The sequence below is a fragment of the Lactuca saligna genome, chromosome 3 (assembly GCF_052625555.1).
Source record: "Lactuca saligna cultivar CGN05327 chromosome 3, ASM5262555v1, whole genome shotgun sequence".
NCBI classification, from domain to species: Eukaryota; Viridiplantae; Streptophyta; class Magnoliopsida; order Asterales; family Asteraceae; genus Lactuca; species Lactuca saligna.
Genome location: NC_136419.1, coordinates 226,311,414 through 226,327,788, shown reverse-complemented (window position 1 = coordinate 226,327,788; position 16,375 = coordinate 226,311,414).

Here is a 16,375-nt window from a genome sequence, read left to right as displayed (position 1 = left end):
AAAATTCACATACCGGAAACCAGGTGCTACAAATCTCCCCCACTTATTTTAGACTTCGTCCTCGAAGTCTGTTGCCCGGTCCTGAAACAACTCGGGGTAATGCTCCATCATCTCGTCCATCGGTTCCCAAGTCCATTCCGAACCCTTGCGGTGCTGCCATTGCACCTTTACTAGTTCTACCCTCTTGTTTCTCAACGTCTTTGTCTTCCTGTCAAGTATTGCAACTGGGCGCTCAATGTAATTCAAGCTGTCGTCAACCTGAATATCCTCCAATGGTACTACTGCTGAATCGTCCACCAGGCACTTCCGCAGCTGTGAAACATGAAAGGTGCTGTGGATCTGACTGAGCTCGGCTGGCAGGTCCAGCCTATACGCCACCTTGCCCACCCGGGCTGCAACCCTGAACGGCCCGATGAACCTTGGGCCCAACTTGCCCCGCTTCCTGAATCGAATGACACCTTTCCAAGTCGGATCGTCGTCTATCGGCGTAGCTTTTCTGCCGACTTTGTGCAGTCTGAAGTCTGCTCCGAACCTGCTGGATCCTCTCGGTCGTCTCTAGCACCACCTCGGTTCTTCCCATGACTCTCTGGCCAACCTCACCCCAACATATCGGGGTTCTGCACTTCCGCTCATACAACATCTCGAACGGTGGTCGGTCAATACTCGCGTGATAGCTGTTGTTGTAGGAGAACTCAGCCAAAGGAAGATAGGTATCCCAGCTACCACCGAAATCCAACACACACACCCGCAACATGTCCTCCAAAGTCTGGATGGTCCGCTCACTCTGACCATCTGTCTGCGGGTGAAAGGCGGTGCTGAAATGCAGACGAGTGCCCAACTCGTCATGGAATTTCTTCCAGAATCTGGAAGTAAAACGTACATCCCTGTCCGAGACTACCGATACTGGCACTCCATGCCGTGCCACAATCTCCCTGATATAGATGTCGGCCAATTTCTCGGCCGATATGCTCTCCTGGATTGGAATAAAGTGAGCACTCTTGGTCAATCTATCCACGATGACCCAAATCGAATACACTCCACGTGCGGTCCTGGGAAGCTTTGTGATAAAATCCATCGTGATATCTTCCCATTTCCACAATGGGATGTCCAACGGCTGCATCTTGCCATGCGGTCTCTGATGTTCGGCCTTGACCTTCCTGCAGGTCAAACACCGCTCGACGTACCATGCCACATCCCGCTTCATGCAGGGCCACCAGTAATCCGGACGAAGATCCCTATACATCTTCGTCGCCCCGGGATGAATAGAAAATCGGGACTTGTGCGCCTCCTCCATCAAAATCTGACGCACGCCACCGCGATACGGCACCCACACCCTACGGTGTAGTGTCAAAAGTCCTCTGCCATCATAATCAAAGGAGGAAACCTGACCCACCACACGCTCGCTCTTCCGATGTTCCTCCTTGATAGCCTCCTGTTGAGCCTCCCGAATCTGCTCCAATAGGGGAGTCACCACGGTCATCCTCAAACAAACGTCCCTGATCGGCACCGTCTTGCGGCTAAGCGCATCGGCCACCACATTGGCCTTCCCCGGGTGGTAAAGGATCTCGCAATCATAATCCTTCACCACGTCCAACCACCGACGCTGCCTCATGTTCAGATTCGGCTGGTCCATGAGGTACCTCAAACTCTTGTGGTCCGTGTAGATGGTACACCGAACCCCGTAGAGGTAATGTCACCAAATCTTGAGGGCAAAGACCACCGCCCCCAACTCCAAATCGTGCGTCGGGTAATTTGCCTCGTGAGGCTTGAGCTGCCGTGAAGCGTAGGCAATGACATGCCCTCTCTGCATCAGAACTGCACCCAAACCTGAAATGGACGCATCGCAGTAAACCACAAAATCCTCAACGCCCTCAGGCAGGGCTAGGATAGGCGCCTCACACAATTTCTGTCTCAGCATCTCAAACGCAGCCTGCTGCTCGGGTCCCCACTGAAAGACCACGACTTTCTTCGTCAATCGCGTCAGGGGTACGGCTATCTTGGAGAAATCTTGGATAAACCTCCGATAGTAGCCTGCCAAACCCAGGAAGCTCCGAATCTCAGATGGAGACTTCGGGACCTCCCATCTCATCACGGCCTCGACCTTGGCCGGATCAACCAGAATCTCGTTCTGGTTGACTAGGTGCCCAAGGAATTGCACCTCGCGCAACCAAAACTCACAATTGGAGAACTTGGCATACAAGCTCTCCCTCCTCAGGGTCTCCAATACCTCCCTAAGATGCTCCTCGTGTTCCTCCCGAGTCTTGGAATAGACCAAGATATCATCGATAAAGACTATCATAGACCAATCCAGCATCGGTCTACACATGCGGTTCATGAGGTCCATGAACGCGGCAGGAGCATTGGTGAGCCCAAACGGCATCACCACGAACTCGTAATGACCATAGCGCGTCCGAAACGCAGTCTTCTGCATATCCTCCTCCCTGACCCTCATCTGATGATAACCCGAACGCAAGTCAATCTTGGAGAACCAAGATGCTCCCTGAAGCTGGTCAAATAGGTCATCAATCCTCGGAAGCGGGTATCGGTTCTTCACCGTTACCTAGTTCAGCTCCCGATAATCTATACACATCCGATGCGACCCGTCCTTCTTCCTCACAAACAGAATCGGGGCTCCCCAGGGTGAACTGCTCGGACGAATAAATCCCTTGTCCAGCAGCTCCTGCAGCTACGTAGATAACTCCTGCATCTCGGGAGGAGCCAACCGATACGGTGCTTTGGCTATCGGAGCCGCACCGGGAATAAGGTCAATCCTGAACTCCACCTGTCGCTCCGGAGGTATCCCAGGTAGTTCCTCCGGGAAAACATCTGCAAAATCTCGAACCACCGGGACCTCGCTCACGGTCGCCTTACCCGCCTCCCGGGTATCCATCACATACGCGACATATCCCGCGCATCCCTGCTGAAGATAGCGCCTAGCCCTCGCTGCAGAACATACAGTGGGTCCACACTGCGGCCGCTCGCCATGAATCACTAACTCTCCCCCGCTTGGGGTCCTAACTCGCATTAGCTGCTGCACGCAATCTATCACTGCCCCATTAGGGCTCAACCAATCCATACCAATAATCACCTTGCTTCCACGCAATGGGATGGGAACCAAGTCTACCAGGTAACGCTCCTCAAACAGTCGCAGAACACAATCTCGAAACACCATCGATGCTCGCACCGATCGATAGTCAGCAATCTCTACCTCTAACGGGTAATCTAACTCGCCCGAAGCCTCATGAAACCTCTTGCTAAGAGCAAGAGAAACGAACGATCGGGATGCACCCGAGTCGAACAATACCTGAACGGGGATACCGTTCACATGGAACAATCCTAATACACATGTATACACACGGAGCACATATCAATATCATAACAACATAAAACAAAAGATAGAAGGAAAGAATCGTACCCGTCACCACATCGGGCGCGGCGTGTGCCTCCTCTGTAGTCAGCTGGAATGCCCGGCTCCTCACCACCGGAGCCTCTGCCTTGCCCTGACGGCCATCCGTGATCCGCAGGGTCGCTGGAGCTGGCGCCTTCACTTGCACTGAAACTGTCAACATGGGGCAATTGGCCTTCTTGTGGCCCCTCTGGTTGCAATGGAAACACAGCAACTCCGATGTCTGAATAACTGTCGTAGGAGCAGTGCAATCCCTGCTGATATGCCCAAACTTGCCGCACTTGTAGCAGCCTGACGATCCCATCCTGCACGCCCCCTCGTGCGGCCTGCCGCACCTCCTGCAGCGGCTCGGTCCCGACTGGCCTTTCGGCCTCCCATCTGATCCCTTGGGCTTCTTCCCCGAAGCCCCTGCTGCCTGACCGTCCTCAAGTTTCCGTTTCCGGATGTGCTCCAAATCTATCTCTCTCTCCCTAGCCCTGGCAATCATGGAGTCCAGGGTGGGGCAAGCCGAAAAGCTAACATGCTCCCGGATGTCAGCTCGTAGCATATCATGGTAACGAGTCCTCCTCATATCCTCGTCACCGGCATACTGGGGCACCAATAAAGCCCTCTCCCGAAACTTGGCGGTGATCTCCGCCACGGTCTCTGTCGTCTGCCTCATGTCTAGAAACTCCCTGGCCAGCTGCTGAAGCTCGACCGCCGGTGCAAACTCTGCTCTGAACCTAGTCACAAAGTCCGACCAGGTCATTGCCTCGATAGCCGAGGCTCCCAACGAGTCACCCACTGACTCCCACCAATCCCGGGCTCGGTCCCGTAAACACCCTACTGCGTACCTCACCTTCGACCCCTCGGGGCAGAAGCTAGTCAACTGGGCAGACTCGATATCTGCAATCCACCGCCTGGCGACAATGGGGTCCTTCACCCCATGGAAATCCGGCGCGCCACTGCCCCTGAAGTCCTTGAAGGACAGTGTGCGAGATCCTGACTGGCTAGAGGCCAAATCGCTCCTGAATACCCGTAGGCGATCCTCCATCAACTCCATGATCCCTTCCTTGATCGACCCAAAGAGGATGGGGGTCGACTCAAGGATGCCCCTGGTGATCTCCGACGTGATGAACTCACGTAGCCTTTCATCAATCGGCTCGGTGCCTGATCCCTCTCCTGACCCCTCTCCTGACCCGCCATCTGTCGTTCTCGGTCGAAGTACCACCATTCTGCAAATCATCATAATAATCATTAGTGATACTGCTACTTTCTGAGGGATCTCAACTACTTACAGGTTCCTTGGTCTCGTCTTGGCCTTCCTCGGCTCGGGTACGGATCCTCTGCTTTCAGTAGTACGGGCCCATACTACCTTCCACATCTATCCGTGCCTTCTCCGAGGAATTCCTCGACTCCACCAGATCCCCTTTACTACTGCTACTCTCTGTTATTCTCATCCTAGGCTTGCCCTAGGGAAAATTCAAGTTCAACACGACGGGTCCTCAGCTGCTGTAGGTCTCCTCATAGTGCCAGTTAGCCACCACCTAAACACCATCACATGGGACGAGGATTAGATAATCCTTCAAGTAAAAGATCCGTCCCTACAACGGTTGGACTCAAACAAGATCTGCGCAATAGGGCCAGTTCCAATACTTTGGAATTATTCAACCCTGATTATATGTGGTGTGACGTGTTTACCTAGTGGCTAACTCCCATTACTCTGAACCCCACCAAGCACGAAGCAAGCAGCATTCGGATAAGGGGAAACAGACTCAAGCCAAAACTATCCTTATAACAAGAAACGACACTTAACATAGAATGCTAAGCTCATACTATCAGGCATAACCTAAACAGGCTATCCTACTGCTGTCTACTCAATTCTAGCATGCAATATTCATAAAGCTGTAACACATAAGCAGGCACATAAGGCATCACTCCTAGATCCTTAGCCCTATTCTAGCATGCAGTTCTACGTAAGCTGATAAACATAACATCAACTTGTATGGGTACTATGGGGAATACTTACTTGAGCTCGGCCGGTCGCGCACGTCACACACTTCGCTCTTTCTTATGACTCTTTTCCAAGTTTTAGAGAACATTTTCTTTCGAAAAATCTTTCAATCCCTCGATTTGAGTTCAGACACTCCCGAAGGCGTGTCCGAATCCCTCAAACCAGGGCTCTGATACCAACTTGTAACGACCCAATTTTCATGTCCAAAAATTTCATTTTTAAAATATTACTTTTAGAAAACATTAATAAATAAAAACATTGTTTGATCACGCCATAACACATCGCAAACCATGTTTTAATATTCAAACCATACAATCCATCAAATATCAGAGTACAATCCCAGTGAATCTCGTAAATGCGGAAACCGAAGAGTGTGTGTGTGACATGCTGCTACCGTGCCGGCTCCTTTCCCCTAGCTGAGGAGGTACCTGAAACCAAAACTGAAACCGTAAGCACAAAGCTTAGTGAGCTCCCCCAACGTACCACATACCATGCAAACACATAACATAAATACTGCCAGGCTATTCTGGGGTGCCTGACTACCCGGTACGGCCATTCTGGGGTGCCGAGCTACCCATACGGCCATTCTGGGGTGCCGTCCTACCCGTGTCAAGCCATTCTGGGGTGCTGACTACCCATGTCAAGCCATTCTGGGGTGCTGACTACCCTGCGGTCCTAACAACCGAACTCCACTACTATTGCATATAACGTATCATGAGAGCATATAACATAACAGGTAATAGCAAACCTAGATGATATCACAAAGACAATCATCTATCATACGTCCCCTACTGGTGGGCCGGCATTGTGGCCTTAGGCCCACCACTACTGGAAGGTAACTCACCTCAAAGTAGCTGCTCAACTGATCGGGAACTAACTGACTGCTGCTGCTCCGGGAGTCCTCCGGCTGCAATTCCCACAATATACTTAATCATACACTGCTAACTGTCCTTTGGGTAAAAAAGACCATTTTACCCCTGGTCTAGCCCTAAGTCAAATCGAAGTCAACTTTCAGTTGACCCGACTCGCCGAGTGGATCTCCACTCGCCGAGTCCCTAGCAAACTATTGTCCTGGGTCCCTGATTCTACTCGTCGAGTTGGGCTATGACTCGACGAGTTCATCTTCTAAACTGTCATTCAACTCCTTCATCCTACTCGCCGAGTTGTATGAACAACTCGTCGAGTTCATCTTCATCCGAAGAACACATATGCTAAGACTCGTCGAGTTGTATGAACAACTCGCCGAGTCTGTTCCTGATCTATGAAGATTGCCTTGGACTCGCCGAGTCAGGCATTGACTCGCCGAGTCCTATCATGAGTGAGTCCAGCTCCCAACTCACCGAGTCACCCCCTGTGACTCACGGCTCAACTCGATACATCATGAAGGGACCAATTCGGTGACTCGCGACCAGACTCGCCGAGTCACCTATACGACTCGCCGAGTCGTCGCCATGCATCCACCAAATACACCGATTTACTTGATTTCAGTTCATGCCATTCATAGATCTGGACTTCTAGGACACCAATCATACATAAAGTTTCCAACTTTACGTGTGGATACTCACTAATATGGATTTTAGGGTTCCAAATGCCTCAAAAGGGTAGATCTAGGATGAACAAGCCACATGGGGCCATAAAGCTAACAGATCTGAGCTCCTGGAGCTCAATCTTGCCTAGATCTAAAGGCCCATCCACTTATTACGAAACATTAAGCACAAACAAGCTTGAGGAATGTCTCAAGAGTGTCTTAAATGAAATCTTAAGCATAGAAACAGGGGGAAAACGAGATATACCTCAATGAAACAGCTGAAAAACACAATGATTCTTGGATGGCTCTCCTTCCTCTTGATCTCCTTTCCCTTCTTGCCTCAAAACCTTCAAGAATGCACACAAGAGCCTCAAATTCACAAGAACAAGCTTAGGACGAGTTAGGACGAGGGTTGGGAGCTCTGGGGGGTGAATGGGGGCTGGCAAGGGGCAGTTATGGGGTTTAAATAGGGTGCAAACCCCTGAAACTTAGGGTTTCATCCAACAGCGGTGACTCGCCGAGTCCAGGATATGGACTCGCCGAGTCGCCAACTTAAACGTGTCCTGCGTCTCGTCCCTACTCGGCGAGTCAGACCTAGTGACTCGCCGAGTCCAAGGCTAAAATAGGGCAATACTCAAATAAAATTCACATACCGGAAACCAGGTGCTACAAACCCTAAGACTGAATATCCGTACATGTATGTTTTCGTATCAAAAGTATTTTATAGGAGTTCCATAAAATGATATTGTGGTGGATCTCTATGTGAGCCGTTTTAACCATACTTGATTATGACGAGTTCGCCTGTCGTGGCGTTTTCAGGTGTCGACTTGATTAATGTAAGGTTTGTCACCCTAGAATGACCTGATCTAACTGTAGTGAATAGCTCAGCCATGGGGTGTCACCTCGTATAGATCTATACACAAACTCCCGTTCTCCCTCCAGGAGACTTTGGTTATAACTACAGGCTACGATCATACACTCTAAAGGTGTCAACTGACATGTTTCACTAGTATCATTGACTGAATTTACGAGAGTATTGTATTGTTATATAATGTTCACATGTATGTTTTATATTCGAATAATCCAACGAGTATGTATACGAATGAACGAGGCCCAACAGACGTGTTGAAGGACCGCTAAGGCCTAATAAACATGTAATGCATAGTTTAGGCCCAATAAGCATTTACCTTGGCCACTAAGGCTCATTATACATGTATTGTATAGTTTTTGTCCAAAAAGCTTGTAGATGGCCCACTGAGGCCCAATAAACATGTAATGTTACATCTTTAGACCAATTGTATGTGAGTTGACATTTTTTGCCCAAGTAAGTATAAATTTATGTCTTCGGTTCATGATTATAAAAATTTACATTTTTATCTTATTTTTCCTAAAAGTGACATTTTCGGCCCAAGTTTTCGAAATTATGCATTTTTAAGCCCAAATCCAAATAATGTGGCATTTTCAACCCATAAAATCGTAAATTTACATTTTTGAATCAAACTAGTGTAAAATGACAATTTTTATCCATAAAAATTGGAACTTTTACAATTTAGGCCCAATAAAACTGAAAAGCCCATTTTAAGGCCTATTATGCAAAAATTTACATTTTTGGCCCTTTGGTCACTAATAATATCATAAAAACCCATTTTTATATAAAAGTGACTCTTTTAGTCATTGTAAAACCGTATACACCATAAAAATCCCATCTTTTTGTTTATTTTTAAAAAATGGCCTTATTTAAAGATTTTGTTCAAGTTATCCAAACAATCTTCATATGTTTACACTTTCCTTTTCATAGTGTGATGTAATAAGTGTTATAGTTTGCAAATATCACAAACTTTTGTTATAGATTTTGAGATCCATGGGGTTTCATCACAAAATCACAACACATAACAGGGAAAACACACATAAACATACACAAATACATAGATCTAGCACATATCAACTTGTATCCTCCCCCAAAACATATGAAAACCTGAAAACAAGGGGGTATGAACTCACCTTGGGGGTTGGATTCGGTTTTTAAAGAAGAAGTGAGAAGATCTCAGCTTTAGCAAGCCTCTTGAGGAGGTTTTTGAACTTAGATGGTTCTAAGAAACATGATTCACAAAAACATGGGTGTAAGAAGGGTGATTTGAGTTTAAGATGTAGTAAATCAACTTAGGTTTGTAAGATCTTACCAAGGATGATGATCTTGATGAAAAATCCTCTTGGAAACATGCACAAAATCTCAAAAATTTGGTGGAAGAAGGAAGAGTTCTTGAGGGATTTTTAGACGAGTTTGTGAGTGAGAATGTGACATCCCCAAAATCTCGGCTAGAAAAGACCGATTTCATTTATGCTTTTTAAAATAATTTCAGAGTAAATCCTTTTGATTTAAAAGAGTTGCCGAATTTGTTCCCAAAAACAAAATATGATAAAATAATATTTATTAAAGTATTTCATCAAGAGATGCATTTTCATTATATAATCAAAACTCGGGATGTCATGTTTCGATACAGACCATAAAACATAAACGATAACATTACAAGTCATTCAACAAATATATACATATAAAGACTTGTAAACAAAACAATTTGATGATTCATCCATCTTATGCCCTTGCGCCACTTCCTATAATACAAATAAACTGAGTGGGTCAGGCTTGGGAGCCTGGTGAGCATATAGGGTTTTCAACCCACAATAAATAAGTATATCTAATTTCACCAACCAACAATAACCTGATTACCCATCTTCGTTACCTCACTTTATGTCCCTAAAACAACATCTATCTCAAGGGACCTAATCTAGGATTTTCATCGGGACGGACATAACTGCTAAGGGGTTTCCTCAATAATAGATATCCTAAAGGCAACCATGAGGGGGATAGAGTACACCGGTGAACACATCGTTCACAACACCTACAAGTTATGAACCTGCTAGTGTTCCACTGGACTGTCTACAAAGAGTCCGTGATCGTTATCCATACTCCACTAGATGACTAGGTCAACATCAACAACATCGAGGTCTCTCATCTGTTTATCACACATCAACTATCTACCAATGTTCTATGTAACGACCAAAAATTTCAATAAAATTTAAACTTTTCAAAAACAACCCATTTTAATAATGTTATTACAAAAAGGTTTTCAATACATTTATTAGCAGAGTATTCCCATAACCATGTCATAAACATAAACACGAGGAGCGGTACGATCACGCCTTCGCCTTGCCACGGTCTCTTGAAGAACTTGAAAAACATTTAAACCACAACTGTAAGCCCGAAAGCTTAGTGAGATACCACCAAAATACCAACCACACATACGCCCTTCCAAGCTACGACCTTCCGGTCCAAATCATAATGCCTTCCGGCCCATAACATAAATAACATACATAACATAATAGATCATAGAACAACCATGCATATCGGGTCTACTGTGTGACTGGTCCGCCGTATCGGCCTTCAGTCCACCGGGTCCACCCTCCGAGTCTAGTCATGTCCCTCGAGTCTACAGTGTGGTTGGTTCGCCCGCACCGGGCCTTCAACCCACCTGGTCTACTCTCTGAGTCTACAGTATGACTGATCCACCCGCATCGGACCTTCAGTCGACCTGGTCCACTCTTCGAGCCTCGGCACGTCTGGTCCGCCCTCGTGGGGCCTACAGCCTATCCGGACCACTCGCTGGGCCTTCAGAACAACCGATCCGCCATGGGTATCTTGGCCTACAACACAAAGCAGGACCCGCCTCAACCCAACTCCAGTCCAAACAACCATGTGCACATAACATACAATCATATAATAGTTCATAGTCAACAAGCCGATTAAGCAGATCACATAATATATCATTACCCACACCAGGATACCGACCTAACCGGTCACTAGCATAGCATCACCCTACATATCAGGAAACCGACCTTAATCAGGTCTCTGACATATACCATTTTAGCTACCAAGATGCAGACATATCAAAGCAATAACATAACAACAAATATCCAAATCTCAATCCGATAAAGGGACGACCTTGGTGCCTTAGACCCTGTCGATATAGTGAGGATAACTCACCTCGCGAATGCCGATACTCTGAACATAAGAAGCAGACTCTCGAATCACTAACTCACCGCCAATCCTGAACTAACCATCATAACAAAATAAACATTAGGCCAAGCATACATTCACTTATCGGGCCAAGACCAAAGTCCAAATCTTATACAAGGTCCAATATTGGCCCAATTTACCAAATTGGGCCCACCTCACCAAATGGGCCTAGATCCAATGTCCATAACAATAACTTGGCCCAAAATACTCTATCCATAAATTCCCAGACTTGGCTCAATAACCAACTACCCACAAACGGCCCAAACTCAAAGGCCCAATATTAAGATCCAATCAGAGGGGGTACGTTGGGCGTACTCTCTCTGGTACGCTGGGCGTACAACATTGATTCGCAAAGGGAATCGGGGCTCTGGCCCGCTACGCGGGGCGTACTCGAAGGTTACGCGGGGCGTAACCCTGATGCTCAACAATTCCACACAATGACTTAATGGTTTAAGCTCTTAAGCCCAAACTTCAGATCCTTAGGCCAAATATGATTAGAACTCATAAAGTCTCAAACTTTATCACTTGGGACGTCCATAAAGCTCTTAATCCATTAAGACCTATGTTTCTCACACATGGAACAACTACAACCCTTGGGACCTCATTTTTCTCACTCAAGACCTCTCCAAAGGTCTAAAAGGACAGATAATCTCGGCCAACACAAAGCATGAATCAAGATGAGAAATTTGGGACAAAAAAGATGCTAAAAACTTCACAACACCTGGATTTATGCAAATTGGCAAGCAAAAAGCTTTATACCTCAAACAAGCTCCAAATGATGGTACCTCTTCAGATATACAAGCTCCAATCGTTCCTCTTCTTCTTTGACAACTTCTCCTTTCTCCTTCTAGCCTTTCTTTTGCCAAAATGAGCTTTCCAAGGTCAAACACACCCAATAATGGAGGGAATACGATTTTCTAGGGTTTCTGAGGTTAAAGACGAGCTTAAGGAGGCTAGGGTATGAACCAACATGTTCCTTATATAGTAGCTGACCCTAAATTAGGGTTTGGAGTTTCTGAGAGTACGCTGGGCGTACTCACCCGGCCAACCCGCATCTTTCCTCCCTTTACGCTGGGCGTACCCATCCAAACTTCAAAAATACATGCATGACATGCATGCATGGGACCTTTTCCACTTATTCCACAAAGAGCTATAAAATAATCATCTTCAAAACGCCACAACTCCTCTACTCTAAACCCGCTCCCAAATAACTTTACATTCATACGAGGGTGACGAGAAGCCCAATGCTTCTAACAACATACACCAGCCCGAAACCTCCTCGGATGAAACCCGTTTCCCGAAAAAGGACCAGAATTACCCTTCCTCTTAAATCTCAGGGACTCACAAATAAACATTTTAAGAACGGGATGTTACATTCTACCCAACATATTAGTAGATAAATATATATATATATATATATATATATATATATTTATACATAGTTTAAAACCTGTATAATATGTTCAATCAATACATATCCCACATAACAGATGAGGCGCACACACATAACACGTATTTTATAGAGAATAAATCAGATCTATGAGATAAAAGAAAGTGAATATACATTCACACATATAACAACAAAATATACACACAACACGTATTTTATATAAAATACTTTAAAATTATTCATTAGAAGAAGGTAACTACACACTCACTTGATCGGAAGATGATCGGACAACACTACGACTTGTAAAAGTAGTATTATTCGGTAGATCTGGAAGATCTTCACAAAAACCGGGCTCCTCGCGGGCAGAGCTTCGGCTCAGGAATTGCACTTCTCGGGATCTTCAGGGCTTCGGAACTTACTTCGGGCTCGAGATTGATACCGGGGCTTTGAGATATTTCTGGCACGCAAAACGATGTAAAACAGGAAAGAGATAAGAGAATTTGGCAAAAGAAACCAGCTGCCCTCGCATGCCTTTTATAGAGGCTGAGGCCTCGCATTACGCTAGGCGTAATGCTCTACGCGGGGCGTACGCCTCAGAAATCGTCATCACTTACGTCATCGGAGCTCTTGAGTCTGAGGCGGTGCATGCATCGGGGTACACTGGGCGTAACCCAGATAAGTCCGGTGACTCCCTTTCGGATAATGTCGGATTTAATAATTAAATTTATATTTTAATTATTTAATAAACTTCAAAAATTCATATATTCTTCATACGAACTCCGTTTTCGACGTTCTTTATATCCATGCGTAGGTGAGACCACGCTCTACAACTTTCGTTTACACTCTGTCGGCTAGTTTTCACTATTATTTTTATTATTTATTTTTAGTAGGCTGGGACAGAAAAACTCCGTTATAAATTCATAACTTCTTCATCTGACGTCCGTTTTTGTCTGTCTTTTCACCAATGCACTACTATCAACGAGATCTTTGATTCTCATTTAGATTATTTCAACCAACAATCACTCGATCTCGAATCGGGTATTCGGGCTGCATACTACTAAGTCGAAACTTCGAAAAATCATAACTTCCTCATACGAAGTCAGATTTGGGCGTTCTTTTTATGCACACTCTTGATTTTACGAACTCTACAACATTCGTTTAGATCACTAGGGCTAAATATCATTCTAACATAAATTCACTTTTTACGTCATTCAGCGTTGCTGGTTCTGTCGCGAAACTTCGACAGATCCTAACTTCTTTGTTATAACTCGGATTTCAGCATTCTTTATATATTCGGAAACCTCATTTCAACTACTACAACATTATGTAAAAATATCGGGTTTATTTTACACTTAAATTTTGACGCTTATTTTATTCTTAATTAAATCAAATCACATAATTAAGCAATTAAGCACAAAACACATAATACTCAAATAATACATCTTTATTGTTTCAAAACGAGTTACAAAGGTTAACCTAGACTATTATATCAACATTAATGACAAGCCCAGAAATACAGACATTACAATTCTCTCCACCTTAGAATGATTCCGTCCACGGAATCACATATCAACAAACAAATGCGGGCAGCGACTCATCATGTCACTTTCCATCTCCCAGGTGAGATTTGGCCCATTCATGTGTTCCCATCGGACAAGCACTAACTCGACCATCTTGCGTCGCAACTTCTTAGTCTTTCGGTCAACAAGTGCCTTTGGTTCTTCAATCAACCTTTTGTTCTCATCGATTCTCAACTCCGAAAGTGGAATCATGTCGGGAACTTCTCCGTGAACTTCCTCAAATAACACATATGGAAAGTGTTATGAATTCCATTCAGTTCTTCTGGTAGTTCGAGCTTGTAAGCTTGGTTCCCAATCCTCTGAAGAACTTTAAACGATCCAATAAACCTTGGACTTAATTTTTCCCCTTTTACCAAATCTTATAAGTCCCTTCCACGGCGAGACTTTAAGCAAAACCGAATCTCCAACTTCAAAAGTCATCGGTCTTCGCTTGTTGTCAGCATAGCTCTTTTGACACCTGAGCTGCTAACATTCTTTCCCTGATTACTTTCAACTTTTCAGCAGTTTGATGGACTATCTCCGGTCCCATAAACTGCTTTTCCCCAGCCTCAAGCCAACAAGACGGCGTACGACACTTCTGTCCGTACAAAGCTTGATAAGGTGTCATCTTTATGCTCGAGTGGAAACTATTATTGTAGGAAAATTCTACCAAAGGTAAATGTTCATCCCAGTTACCTTGGAATTCCATGGTACATGCTCTCAGCATATCTTCAAGTGTTTGTATCGTCCGTTCGCTCTGACCATTAGTCTGTGGATGGTAAGATGTACTCAAACACAACTTGGTACCCAATTCCTCTTGTAGACTTTTCCAAAATTGCGAGGTGAAACGGCTGTCACGATCTGACACAATCGTTAACGGAACGCCGTGAAGCCTCACAATTTCCTTCACATAAGAATTTGCAAGCTTTTCCATAGACCATTTTTCCTTGGCTGCTATGAAATGCGCAGTCTTAGTGAATCGATCAACGACCACCCAAATCATGTCATAACCACTTTTTGTTCTGGGCAGTTTAGTGATAAAATCCATAGCAATGTCTTCCCACTTACCCATAGGCACAGACAAAAGTTCTAAACTCCTGTACGGTTTCTAATGTTGTGTCTTTACTCTCGCACAAGTCACACACTCAACCACATACTTTGCAACAACAAGCTTCATCGTCGGCCACCAGTAGTAGGGTTTCAGGTCCCTATACACTTTAGTGCTACCGGGATGAATCGAGTAGATGGTCTTGTGAGCTTCTTCCATCAGAAGATCTCTGACTCCTCCTGTCTTAGGTATCCAAATCCGATCTTGGAACACCTTCAGTCCATGACTGTTTACACCGAACACCAACGTTTTGCCCAAACGTTCCTCATTTCGGTCATTCTTCTTAGAAGCTTCTTCTTGAGCTTTCTTTATACTCCCCACAATTGTCGAGACAACTTCTATTCTCCGCTCTTGGCCTCTTTCTTTCAAGATTGACTTTCCAACTGAGAGCATCAGCAACAACATTAGCTTTACTGGGATGATAAAGTATCTCACAGTCATAATCTTTAAGTAATTCTAGCCAGCGTCGTTTCCTCATATTCAATTCCTTCTGACTAAAGAGATATTGGAGACTCTTATGATCAGTGAAAAGTTTGCACTTCGTGCCATAGAGGTAATGCCTCCATATTTTCAGAGCGAAAACTACCGCTGCCAACTCCAAATCATGAGTCAGATAGTTCTTTTCATGCTCTTTCAATTGTTGAGACGCATATGCTATCACCTTTCTCTTTGGGTCAAAACACAACCCAATCCAACCCCAGACACATCGCTATAAACATCGAAGTCTTCAACTCCATCAGGTAGAGAAAGTATTGGTGCCACGCATAGCTTCTTCTTTAGCTTCTCGAATGCTTCTTTATGCTTATCATTCCAAGCATAAGTAGCTTGTTTGTGGGTCAAAGCTGTTAATGGAGTAGCGATCGAAGAAAAGCCTTGGATAAATATTCGGTAATATCCGACTAATCCTAAAAAGCTTCGGATCTCCATGGGACTTTTTGGTTGTTCCCACTTCATCACAACTTCGATCTTTGCTGGATCAACCATTATCCCTTCTTGGTTGACCATGTGACCCAAGAATTGGACTTCTCGAATCCAAAAATCACATTTGGAGAACTTTGCATATAACTTCTCCTTCTTCAATACTTCTAACACTTCTCGCAAGTGTCTGCCATCCTCTTCTTGGCTTTTCGAGTAAATCAGAATGTCATCTATGAACACTATCACAGATTTATTAAGGAACGGATTACAAACCCTATTCATTAAATCCATGAATGCCGCTGGAGCATTGGTTAGTCCAAACGACATAACCAAGAACTCGTAGTGTCCATATCTAGTTCTGAATGCAGTATTCTCGATATCCTGTTCTCTTATCTTCA